The sequence below is a fragment of the Leptonychotes weddellii genome, chromosome 11 (genome assembly GCF_054177405.1).
Source record: "Leptonychotes weddellii isolate Sample4059 chromosome 11, ASM5417740v2, whole genome shotgun sequence".
In the NCBI taxonomy this organism is placed as follows: Eukaryota; Metazoa; Chordata; class Mammalia; order Carnivora; family Phocidae; genus Leptonychotes; species Leptonychotes weddellii.
The window spans coordinates 50,610,126-50,623,020 of record NC_138379.1 but is presented as its reverse complement, the minus strand read 5'-3'; the positions used below and the strand labels follow the sequence as shown (position 1 = coordinate 50,623,020).

The 12,895-nt window shown below is 41.3% G+C and overlaps 1 long non-coding RNA gene across 1 annotated transcript in view; it reads left to right on the top strand.

Moving 5' to 3' along the window:
• The first annotated feature begins 40 nt into the window (after window positions 1-40).
• The window catches only part of LOC145716226 (uncharacterized), a 36,242-nt gene continuing 23,387 nt past the window's right edge, over window positions 41-12,895 (top strand). Inside the window, exon 1 of the long non-coding RNA XR_014138767.1 lies at window positions 41-215. This is a non-coding gene — a long non-coding RNA (uncharacterized LOC145716226). The remainder of the gene's footprint in view (window positions 216-12,895) is intronic.

Here is a 12,895-nt window from a genome sequence, read left to right as displayed (position 1 = left end):
GACTGGAAGCCCGCGGCGGGGGGGGTGGTGGGAGGGCGCGGAGGGACGCCGAGCGCCGGGGCCACTGCGCATGCGCGCGGGGACCCGTGAGCCCTTGCGAGCGGGCTCCCAGGATCCCGGTCCCGGCGCCTAACGTAAAGGTTCGCGTCCGCTGAGATTTGACACTTGCTTTGAAGGGAAGACCTTGAAGGCTTTTCTTCCCCGCTCCTAAAACGGTAAAACAGTCCCGCTGGAGACACTCCTAGAGATAATCTCGGCCAACCACCTCGTTTTTATTAATGACTGAGAAGACGGGAGGTGACGGAGGTGGGGCGCAGAGGCCATGGGTAGTTAAAGGGAGTAGACTTCGGAGTCGAATGAAACCGGGAGTAGACTTTGGAGTCGAACGAACCGGAGTTTGACCTCTGTGAACCAGGGCATGCAACTGGGTTTCCTTGAGCTTCGTTTTCCTCACCTACCTCATACAATTGTGGGTCATAGGCCCCACCTCATCGATTTGTTTTAAAAAGCATGAAGACACTAGCACAGAGAGCCAAGCACGTAAAAAGTGTTCAGTAAGTGCTAGCTTTAAGTCTGATGATGCCAGAGTCCATGGCTTTTGCCACTGCAGCGCACTCCCCAACAGCTCGCCTGTCTGGGGCTGCCCACTGTGGGCAAACTGGGAGAGAATGTCCGGGATTCCTCAGACCTTGCAGCCAGTCTGGTTTTGTGCTAATGCCATAGGTGTCAGGGTTTAGTGTCAGGGGGTGGGGAGGGCTCAAATGCCTGAACCCCCTCTCCCACCTCAGTTTTGCCTCCTGCGGGCTGTGTTGACCAAGAGTCCACATTTCTTAGGGCTAGAGAGAAGGGAGAGAGAACAAAAAAGAGGGGACTCATTAGCCCGAGCTTCAAGCAATAGAGAATTTGGCAGGTGTTCTTGTTGATTCTCTTCAGCTTTCCTCCCCAGTCTCAATTGTCCTTTTATAACTAATGAAAGTTCTCTTTATAACTCCAAATTTTCTGTGGTGCCAATAGACATTCTCTGAATTAAAAAATAAATACTTGCACAAAACTCACAAAGTATGTACAGAAATGAAGCCCTTTTCTCTTTCCTATATTGGTGCCTTACCAGAGATTTTGAGTAAATTAAAACTATTTTTTAGTTACTGCTGTCTAAAGAGGTTGCTTAAATCAGTCCTGTGAGTGTAACCCTTTCGTTTTTCCCCTTTACTAAAAGTCACTTGAGAATTAATGTGAATATATTTCATTTACTGCTCTGATGACAATTCATTTATATAGCAAGAGCTATGTAGAAAACTTAGTCTTTTGGACTTTGATTAGAAATTTTATTTTACTTTTTTATAGTATGTTTAGAGATTGTCATTAAAAAGACTTTGGACATTGTTTCAATTAGAGAGCAAAAGCAGAATAAACCCAATTAATTACTTTTAATCAAGTATTTCACATCACATAAATCAGTCTCTCTTTTCAGAAACAAGAAATCACTAATTAATCTCCTAATTCCTTCAGCAAAAATGTTTGTTGATATGGGTGACGGAGCAGCATCTTGCAAATCCAGATCTCAAAATTCCAACTCTCAAGATCAGTGTCTTCATGAGAATGACTCTTACACAGGTTAAGAAGATAAGAGTCTGGCTTCCCCTGCAACTTTGGTCCAATTTTAAGCACTTTGCTTCTAGGCATTACAGAGGTATTCTGGCCAGGAAAAAATACAAACTTATTTTAGAGTGACCAAATAGTTACTAAGGGAAAATTCTTTACAGAGGAAATTCAGATGATAAAGGCAGACGAATGATGGATTTAGAAAATCACCAATTTGCAACCCCTAATGAATTTTAATAGACAATTAAGGGATAAAAATGTGGAAGACTGGTGGTAAATTTATAAACCCACTCACTGACCAACCAATTTTAACATTGCCCAAAGTGGAACAGCTATACATTATATGCCTCAACTACAGAGCAACACTTATGCAGGATTTTGCCTAAGAAAAAAATAAGCTAAATCTAATCAAATGCTTATTTTTTAAAAAAAGATTTTATTTATGGGGTGCCTGGGTGGCTCAGTCATTAAGTGTCTGCCTTCGGCTCAGGTCATGATCCCAGGGTCCTGGGATCGAGCCCCGCATTGGGTTCCTTGCTCAGCGGGAGGCCTGCTTCTCCCTCTCCCACTCCTCCTGCTTGTATTCCCTCTCTTGCTGTGTCTCTCTCTGTCAAAATCTTAAAAAAAAAAAAAAGATTTTATTTGAGAGAGAGAGAGCACGAGTGGGGGAAGGGCAGAGGGAGAAGCAGACTCCCCACTGAGCAGGGAGCCATACATGGGGCTGGATCCCAGAACCCTGGGATCATGACCTGAGCCAAAGGCAGACACTTAAGCAACTGAGCCACCCAGGGGCCCCTCTAATCAAACATTTAAATGTAACTATCAATTTACAGGAAATGCAGGGGATAAAGGAACAAGTTAAATGACACCATGTAAAAGCAATCAGCCAAATTCAGAACGTGGGACATTCTACAGAACAAGTGACTTGGCTTTCCAAAAATCAATGACTCTGTCAGCTAGGAGGGCCTAGAAGTTAGGACACCGCAGTAGCAATGAGCACACCTAGTGTCCAGATCATGGTTTCTAATTACATTCTCTAATAAAAGGAACCAGGGCCTCCTTGGAGAAAATGCTGATTCAAGGACTAGGGCAGGAAACACAGAATGAGCCTGGAGCATCTTGCAATGCCAGGAAGTAAAAAGTCCTAAAATTAAAAAAATAATAATAGTAAAAATTAAAAGATGGAGGTATGTCAAAGGAACACAGGAGACAACTGAAAGCTGGCCCAAACTAGACAGTTTGAACAACAGGATAGAGTAGCATTGGATTATAACTCCAAGTATAAAGTAAATATCCACGAAGCCATACTTTTATATGTAAATAATTGAATAAGGAGGCTGAGCACAGCTCTTTGCTTGTTAAGTGTGGACTATGCATATTGACTCCTTTCAAAGAGAGTAGTATGGAAAGGTGGTGGTGGGAAGATGAGAAAGAAATTTTGCAGTGGAGAAACCTGACAAACTACCTTAGCTAGATGATCAAAGTTAATATCAACAGTGATGTCATGTTGATAGTGTGTAACCTTGATAGGGTGTAATGAGAATGGCACTTCTGTGGTTTTTCCTTTCCAAAACACAAAACCCCAATATAATCATGAGAAAAACATCAGAGAAATCCCACCTTAGGGACATTCTACAAAATGTTCCTACTGATACTCCTCAAAATTGCCAAAGTTATAAAAGAGAAGTCTGAGAAACTCAGCCAAATTCAGCTCCAAGAGGAGCCTAAGGAGATAATGATGACTAAATGTAATGTTGTGTCTTGGGGTGCCTGGCTGGCTCAGTTGGAGAAGCATGTGACTCTTGATCTCAAGGTTGTGAGTTACTCAGGGTTGTGAGATTACTTAAATAAATGCACTTTAAAAATATAAAAAAAATAATATAGTGTCTTGGATGGGATCTTTGAACAGCTAAAGGACATTAGATAAAAATTAGGGAAATCCGAATAAAATAGTAACATACTAATATTGGTTCATTAATTATGACATGTTTCATAGTAATGTAAGATGTTAATAGGGAAAACTGTGGGGCATGTAGGAACTCTCTGAACTATGTTTGCAACTTTTCTGTAAATCTATAACTTTTTAAGAAAGATTTTATTTATTTGAGAGAGCAAGAGAGAGCAAGCACGAGAGCAGGGGGGCGGGGGGCAGAGGCAGAGGGAGAAGCAGACTTTGTGCTGAGCAGGGAGCCCAATGTGGGGCTCCATCCCAGGACCCCGGGATCATGACCTGAGCCAAACGTAGACGCTTAATCGACTGAACCACTCAGGGACCCCTATTTTTGTTTATTAATCTATAACTAAAATAAAAAGTTTAAAAATAAATAAAATAATATCACATACACAATAGGAAGAATAGGAGTTGCTGTTAAAAAAAAATTTTTTTTTTAGTAGAATTGAAATACCAGGTGGTTTCAGTAGAGCCCAAGTTGGCACTTGTGATTCTAGCAATGACAATGATGTAGGAAAGACGTTAGGGTTCGAAGCTGATGTCCAAGAAAGAATTCTTGAGACATCTTTGGTGCAAAAAGGTGATTTTATTAAAGCACGGGGACAGGACCTGTGGGCAGAAAGAGCTGCACCAGGGTCATGAGGAGTGGCCCATTATATACTTTCAAGTTGGGAGGGGGTCAGGGATAGCGGAAGTCTCTAAGGAATTTTGGAAGCAAGGTTTCCAGGACCTTGAGGGGGCTAGCTATTGTTGGGAAAAGGTAATTTATTACTGTCTAATAAAACCTTAGTCATGAGACCCTTCAGATGTATATCAGTGGGCCATATGCTTGGGGGATGATTACCAACACATATCTTCGGGGGTTTAGAGATAAAGGAAATTTCCAAAGGAATTTTTACATGTTAAAATAGACTTACAGGATCCTGGGGTGGGGGGATGGCAGGCTAGGATTGCCTTTTGCCCTTAGCAAAGTATTAACATCAGGCAGTTGAGTCCCTAGAGGAATGTCACTCTGCCTGTTTCAAGGACTTGTCAATGGGCTGTAGGTAGTAAGGAAATTTAATAATTTTTCTTCTGCCTTTGTTTCCCGCATCAAGAGTTGGTGAAAATCGCAACCATTTAGGAAGAAAACCCTCAGCACAGGACCTCTGTAGCGGTGGGACAGGCACCTGTGGGCACCAGCAACTCCTGAGTGCTTTGGGCAGCTATCAGAAGCCTATCTATGTGGAATATAGTGCAGAGAACCATAGGGGAAGGGAGAGAAAACTGGGAAGAAATCAGAGAGGGAGACAAACCATGAGAGACTCTGGACTCTGGGGAAACAAACTGAGGGTTACAGAAGGGAGAGGGGTGGGGGGATGGGGTAACCGGGTGATGGGCATTAAGGAGGGCACGTGTTGTGATGAGCACTGGGTGTTATATGCAACTAATGAATCGTTGAACACTACATCAAAAACTAATGATATACTATGTGTTGGCTAATTGAACATAATTAAAAAAAAAAAGTAGCAGCCTATCTGTCCTTTAAGCCCCAAGAGAACAGAGGGGTTTCTACTGAGATAGAGCTGGAGCAGGCACGAAGAAAATGGTGGTGAAGACAACTATTTTGCAAGTGTATTTGGGGCTTCACAAAACCATTTGGGAAAAAATAAGGAAGTTTGACTTTCCTGCAGAATGAATGGAAGCAGAGCCAAAGAATTACTGTTTTGTAACTGTTGTTACAGTCCTTTATTTAGTATGAAGGATGCTGTTGCCTGAAAAACAGGAGGTCTACGGAGTAAGAGGACTTATTGCTAGGGTATCTATGAAGCTCTTTAAAATCTGTTAAATATAAAATGTAAAATATAAAAATATATAAAATATGCACACACACACACACCCACCTGAAATGTAATTTAATGACCTGAGTCAAAGGGTATTTTTTTAAATATAAAGGTTAAAACTAAGTTAGTACACAGGTGCCAGAAATCCTTTTCATTATACCTAATCTATTAGAAATATAAACCTCAACCAACTGGTTTTTCAACTTCCTTTTGTCTTTAATGATGGGACTGGTGGTTTGAACATATGCCTAAATTTCTGCTTTTGAATTTAACTGGACAATCCTGATTCTTTTTTTTTTTTTTTAGATATTTTTATTTATTTACTTGAGAGAGAGAATGAGAGACAGAGAACATGAGAGGGGGGAGGGTCAGAGGGAGAAGCAGACTCCCTGCCGAGCAGGGAGCCCGACGCGGGACTCCAGGATCATGACCTGAGCCGAAGGCAGTCGCTCAACCAACTGAGCCACCCAGGCGTCCCGACAATCCTGATTCTTAACCAGGATTATCAACTCTTTGAATTCTAGTTATGTAGTACCTCTTTCTGAATTTCACTCCACCTAACTTCCTATTTACTGTTCCCTTTCTGGGGCTCAACTGGCTATTTCATCTTTACTCAGCTTCTCTTATAGTGTGTATTATGACTGGCTCTTACATGTTAAAAGTGAGCTTTGCATTTTTTTAGTAGGATAATTCTTCCCTTATCTCTAGATGTGAAAAAAAATCTAACTGGATCTATCAAGATAGATCTTAACCCCAGAACAAGACTTGTTCAATGAAGATTATGGACAGAATGACTAATAGGCTTTTATCACCATGGAGTCTTCATTCATTCAACAAGTATTTATTGAGAATTAGTTAGGTGCCAGCTCTGTAACATAGCAGTGAATAAATACTATCCCTTTACTCTTGGTGCTTAAGCTATTGAGAAAGACAGGATACTATAAAGCAGTGTTTAAGCATTAAGCATATTAAGATAGGGGAATATTGAGCTGTCATCCCTAAAACGGTGTTTGTTTGTTTGTTTGTTTGTTTTTAAAGATTTTATTTATTTGACAGAGACAGACACAGCGAGAACAGGAACACAAGCAGGAGGAGTGGGAGAGGGAGAAGCAGGCTTCCCACTGCGCAGGGAGTCCAATGTGGGACTCGATCCCAGGACCCTGGGATCATGACCTGAGCTGAAGGCAGACGCTTAACGACTGAGCCACCTAGGCACCCCTGGTTTTTAATCTTTTAGATGGGAGAAGTCATAGATTCCTTGCATTTGATCAATGTCATAGACCTTGCCCCAGAAAACAAACATACTCCCAAAATCTTGCCAATTAATTTCAAGTTATTTCTGGGTCTTTTGAAGCCTTTCCATGAACTCTGGATTTAGAATTCCTACCCTAAATGATAAACACCAAAATTAGATGAAACCAGAAGAAGAAGAAATCCTAAGGTATATGAAGGGGAAGATAGATTAAGTGCTGAAGAGTAAGAGCAGCAAGAATGAAAAATAAGTTTCCACAGCTTTATCTTAATGTGTTATCTCCAGCTAATATAATTAATGTTTCCTGGAACAATCCACTATGGAGGACCCAATGCCTCACCAAGTGAACCTTGCCCTCCTACACAAGAACACTTTAAGAAGCTACCAACTCCTTCACCTTTGCTCTAGGGCAACATAATGGGTGGAAAGAGGTTAGAATGGCGGCTATTCATCCTATGTGGGCAATTGATGAGTAGGCTAGGATTTTTCGGGAGTTGGGTTTGGTTTAGTCCTCCTCAGCCTCCGATACAGCATAATCCTTTTCATCCTATCAGAAGTATTCTTTTTTCGCAGGCTTTTTCTAAAGATTTTTTTTTTTTTTTATTTGAGAGAGAGAATGAGATAGCATGAGAGGAGGGAGGTTCAGAGAGAGAAGCAGACTCCCTGCCGAGCAGGGAGCCCGATGCGGGACTCGATCCTGGGACTCCAGGATCATGACCTGAGCCGAAGGCAGTCGCTTAACCAACTGAGCCACCCAGGCACCCTACGCAGGCTTTTTCTGAGCCTTTTACCACTCCAGCCTAGCACCAGCAGTAATATTAATAGTATTCATGATCTGAGAAAATTAAAAGTAAGCAGGGTAAAGGGGATGAACAGTTACTGGGGTTTTGTGTGTCTGTGCTATCTTACATAATTATATAGAATGTCAAGGAAGCCTTTTCTGATAGGGTGATATCTGAGAAAATTGTAGAAGTAGGGGAGCAAACCATGTGGTTTTCTGGGAGAGCCTTTCAGACAAAGGGAGCAGCAAAAGGAAGGAGACCAGAGGGCAGAGCAGAGTGAGTAGGGCAGGACAGTGAGGGGAAATGGGGTCAGAGAGGGAATAGCAGTGTGTGTGTCAGGTCCCCAGAGTAGGGGTGAAAGGATCAGGGATGAGGGATAAACAGAATATGAGGGGACCAGACTCTGACGGGATTATAGAATGAATGCTGTTAGTAATGGGAAAACTGCTCAGTGAAACCCAGTAGGAGGTGTTTTGCATTGCTATACCCACAATAGCACAAATGCTGAAGTGGAGGAGTGGTTAGCCATATTGGATAATGCAGAGAGGCTTACCAAGCCTTGCCTTACCAAGGTAAGTGTCCAGGTGTGTAAATGTGGACACCCCCTTTCTGTGTGTGTGTGAGGGGGTGGGGATAGGGTGGAGTCAGGAAACTGAAAGAACAATGGGGAAAATAGGGAAGTGAGTAGAAAACAAGGCTAGGATATCTTCAGTGGGAAGAGGTCAGAAATAGAGGAAAGGAAAAGGATCAGGAAAGAAGGGAAGGGTTAACTGTTAACTGGGTGTTATACGCAAACAATGAAGCATGGAACACTACATCAAAAGCTAATGATGTGATGTATGGTGATTAACGTAACATAATAATAAAAAAGAAGGGAATAAGGAACCAATACTTACCAAATGCCCGCAATTTGCCAGGCTCTTTACATATGTATTTTAATTTGGTTTTAAAGCAACAGTATGAGATGGGTGTCATTGTCCCCATCTTATAGATAAGAAAATTTCAGGCCCAAAAATGTTAATTGACAAGGTGTTATACTGCTAGTAAATAGGAGGAGGGGCAACTTTATTATTTTGTCTTCAGTTATTACCTATTTTCTTATGTTGCTGTATTGATGTTACAGTTAGGAAGACAACAAAAGTGCAAAGTGGCAGGCAGGGTTAGAATTTTGCTTATTGAGCTCTCCTCACTGTTGGATTACACACCTGGCCTTACAAAAAATGCCACAAGATGGCAGCATCTTACTTGTTGGTTTGGGGACCACTTATGTTCCATAGACAACTGTTTCAGTATAAAAATATTGAATAAAAAGTGATGTATCTGGGGCCCTGGGTGGCTCAGTCGGTTAAGCAGCTACCTTTGGCTCAGGTCATGATCCCAAGGTCCTGGGATCGAGCCCCGCGTTGGGCTCCTTGCTCAGTGGGGAGCCTCCTTCTCCCCTGCCTGCCACCCCCCTGCTTGTGCTTGCTCTCTTCTTCTCTCTCTGTGTGTCAAATAAATAAAATCTTAAAGAAAAAAAAGTGATGTATCAGTTATAGTCCATGTTTAGAAACTCACCCATCTTGCCCAGAAATACTTGTTGAGAAGTAGAGTAAAAGTGCCTAAGTTCACAGAAATACACCCATTCATAAGCATTAGGATCTTACATTTGCCTCCAGGTAAGCCAGGATAAAAGAAATGATTTCCAATGCTGTGTGGGAGTTATGGGAAATGGTAGAATGTAGTGGTCAAGTTTTCATTTGGGACATCAGAGAGATAAGTGTTAAAATTCTAGCTTTGACACTTAGCTACATGGTATTGGGCAAATAAAAATCTTTCTAAACTTATTTCTTCATCTGTAAAATTTCTACCCCTTGGGTTTATTGCGAATATTAAATAGCTCACAAAAAGCTCTTGGTGAATGCTTGACACTTACCACTTAATACATAGTATCCATTGGTGAAATTGATGTGATTTGAAGTTGGGTTCTTGAGCAAATGGCTAAGAAAGAATTCTTGAGATGTTTTTGGTGCAAAAAGGTGGTTTTATTACAGCATGGGGATAGGACCTGTGGACAGAAAGAACTGTACCTGCAGTGTGAGGGCTGACTGATTATATATTTTAAGTTTTGTGGAGGGAGAGGAGGTAGAGATAATGTAGGTTTCTAAGGAATTTTTGTATGCTGAAAGCAGGGTCTTACAGGACCTTGAAAATTCAGCTATTGTCAAGATAAGGTTACTTTTAGTCTTTAATGAAAAATAAACATTAAGGCTTAAGGCAGCCACGAACTCCTTAAGGAATGTCACGCTCTGCATGTCTCAGGTATCTATCAGTGGACTGCATGCTGTAAGGAGATTTGATTTAAACTACATTTTTCTTGCCTTTGTTTTCCTCATCATTTCCCCCTGTTGAACCATTTTGACCCTTAAATCTTTAAGGTTGCTGAGGGTGGAAGGTCTTGTCTTCTGTAACTTCTTCCTGCTAAATAGAGATGTCCCTACCTATGGGTCAACATTGGTCAGTTGGGGATGTAGGAGTTACAAAAGGCAGAGGTAGCCAAATGTAAGGTAGACAACATAGGTGAATCTCCTTGAATAGAAAGCATCATCTTTCGATGTGCAGTTATTGTAGTGATGGAGTCTTGGCACCAAGCAAAAAAACATTGAAGAAGACAGCATATTAGAATTAAAATGGCTCTAAGAATAAGTCCAGCAAAGAGAACCTGAATAGTTGACCATAATCCTCCCCCAAGCCAGGAACTTAACCAGTCATTAAGAGAAAGGGAAGGATCTTATAAAGCCTCAATTTGACTATTCATATCTTTTAGTAGCCCTGTGACATTTTTATGATAATCTGGGATGTATGTATACACACCATTCTGTTTTGATAATGGCACATGTACCTCCTTGTGCTACTGTTAGAACATCTAAAGCCATTCTCTTTTGTAGAACTGCTTTGTGCATTTGTGTGACTTCAATATTGAGTAAGGAGATGCTGGTTTGTGAATCATTGAGTGCCTTTATAGTGTATTTATTAAGGACTTCCACATTCCAAATTATGCTTGCTAACTCTACAGACGGAAGAAAGATGGATGCTAAATGATCATACCAGTGAAAGACAGATGGTGCCCATCTTTGTTTTAAATTGGGAAGATTAGCTGGGGTAGTGATAGTTTCAGTAACGCACCCATGAATCCAGGCAAAACCTAAGGCTCAACGACCTATCCACCCTGGACGAAGCCAGGGCCATAGATTAGTTCCACGTAACCAGTGGGTCCCATTTGGAGCTAGCCATCTGATTCTAGGTCGCCTCATGCAATCAGTAGCAAACCAGTCAGTAACTTGAGTACAGTGGTTTGAGAACCTGTTTCTAATGATAGCCAACCTAGAAGTCGTGTGCTATTTGCTCAGGTATCATATGTATGATTTCTTTGTTCCCAGCATAAAAGTGCCTTTTGACTGAGCTGTCCAAGGGAGGGTGTGAGCCATAAATATGTGTCCCAAATTTGATATATACCCTCCTCAGTATAGCGATAAGTAGGGTTTCATAACTTAGGCACTTGTTAATGGGCATCAATTTATGGGTTTGTAAAGTCAGTTAATATTTTAATAGTTTGAGGGTATGAAAAAGTTTGGTTATGTCCTGGTAAATTCCATGTCATATTGATCGTGGGCCAAGAAGAAACATTCTGGTTAGTGATAGATTTATCACAAAACAGGGTATCGTTATATATTGTTTCTGAAATATAAGTATATGGAGAGTGCCAATCAGTACCTTGTAAAGGGGAAACCCACCAGGGTAACGGGGATGTACTTGACATGGACAAAATTCCACGTATCCAGCAAGCTGTTTGATTTTGAAGTTCAGAGTAATGTGCCCATTGTAAGAAGGAATTGTCAGTTCAGATAGGTGAACAAAGAACAAAGATAATATACAACCTTCATTGTCATTTGAAGAGGAGTTTGAGATCTTCTACAGGTTCACAGGAGAAAGAAGGCACATTAGTTTGCTCATGGGTTTCCTGTGAAGGAGGTACAGGTTTTATTCTAGATACAGGAGTCCAGGAAGAATGCCCTTCTAATTTTACTGCAGTGGGAGTACATAATATGACCCGATATGGACCTTTGCATTTTGGATTTAAGTCCCCCACCATATTTGATTTCCAGTTTTTAAAATAAACCATGTCTCTAGGACTTACATGGGGTAGACTTTCAGTTATAGTTGAGTCAGGTTTTGGGAGCATGTGATCAGTGTATTCATTAAGTGACTTATGAATTAAATCAACCTCAAGTGAATAATTTAATAGAGCATTATTATCTTCATCTAATAATAGGTCCAGTGTAAGAAATGGCTTTCCAGGGGCGCCTGGGTGGCTCAGTTGTTAAGCGTCTGCCTTCAGCTCAGGTCATGATCCCAGGGTCCTGGGATCGAGCCCCGCATCGGGTTCCCTGCTCTGCGGGCAGCCTGCTTCTCCCTCTCCCACTCCCCCTGCTTGTGTTTCCTCTCTGGTTGTGTCTCTCTGTCAAATAAATAAATAAAAAATATTAAAAAAGAAAAAAAAGAAATGGCTTTCCATCAATAACTCAAAAGGGCTGGATCCTAGAGGTTGTTTTGGAGCAGTTCTCATTCTGACAAGTCCTTTTGGTGAGAGAGTAGCCCAATTACCTGGGTTTCTAGACTAAGTTTAGTAAGGTAGCATTTTAAAATATGATTAGCTTTCCCTACCTTTCCAGAGGATTGTGGATGCCAGGCTGAATGTAGAAAATACTTAATTTTTAAAGTCTATGCTATTTGTTGAGTTATTTGTGCAGAAGGACCATTGTCACTTTGAAGGGATTGTGGAAGGCCAAATCTGGGAATAATTTCTCATAACAAAACTTTGGTTACTTCCATGGCTTTTTCCATTTTACAAGGAAAGGCCTCGATTAACCCAGTGAAAGTATCAACCAACACTAGTAGGAATTTATAACCTTTGCAAGGAGGCATCTGTGTGAGATCAAGCTGCTAGTCCTCTTCTGGATATGTTCCACGCCTTTGGGCTGGTTTTGAGGGCAGACTGCACCATCTGGATTTACTTATGCACAAACTACAGGATCGGCAGATCTATTTTATTGTAGCTGTTGAATTTACTCCATCAAATAAATATATATAAAAATAAATAATTAAATATTCTAAGGCATTTTTGCCTAAATGAGTAGCCTGATGTAAACCCTGTATTGCCTTCCATTGGTTAATTTGGGGTATAAAGATTTTTCCCTCATCATTAACAAGCCAGTCCTGTGCATTTTTAAAATATCCTCATTCCTTGGGCGCCTGGGTGGCTCAGTTGGTTAAGCGACTGCCTTCGGCTCAGGTCATGATCCTGGAGTCCCGGATCGAGTCCCGCATCGGGCTCCCTGCTCTGCAGGGAGTCTGCTCCTCCCTCTGACCCTCCCCCCTCTCATGTGCTCTCTGTCTCTCTCATTCTCTCTGTCTCAGATAAATAAATAAAATCTTTAAAAAAAAA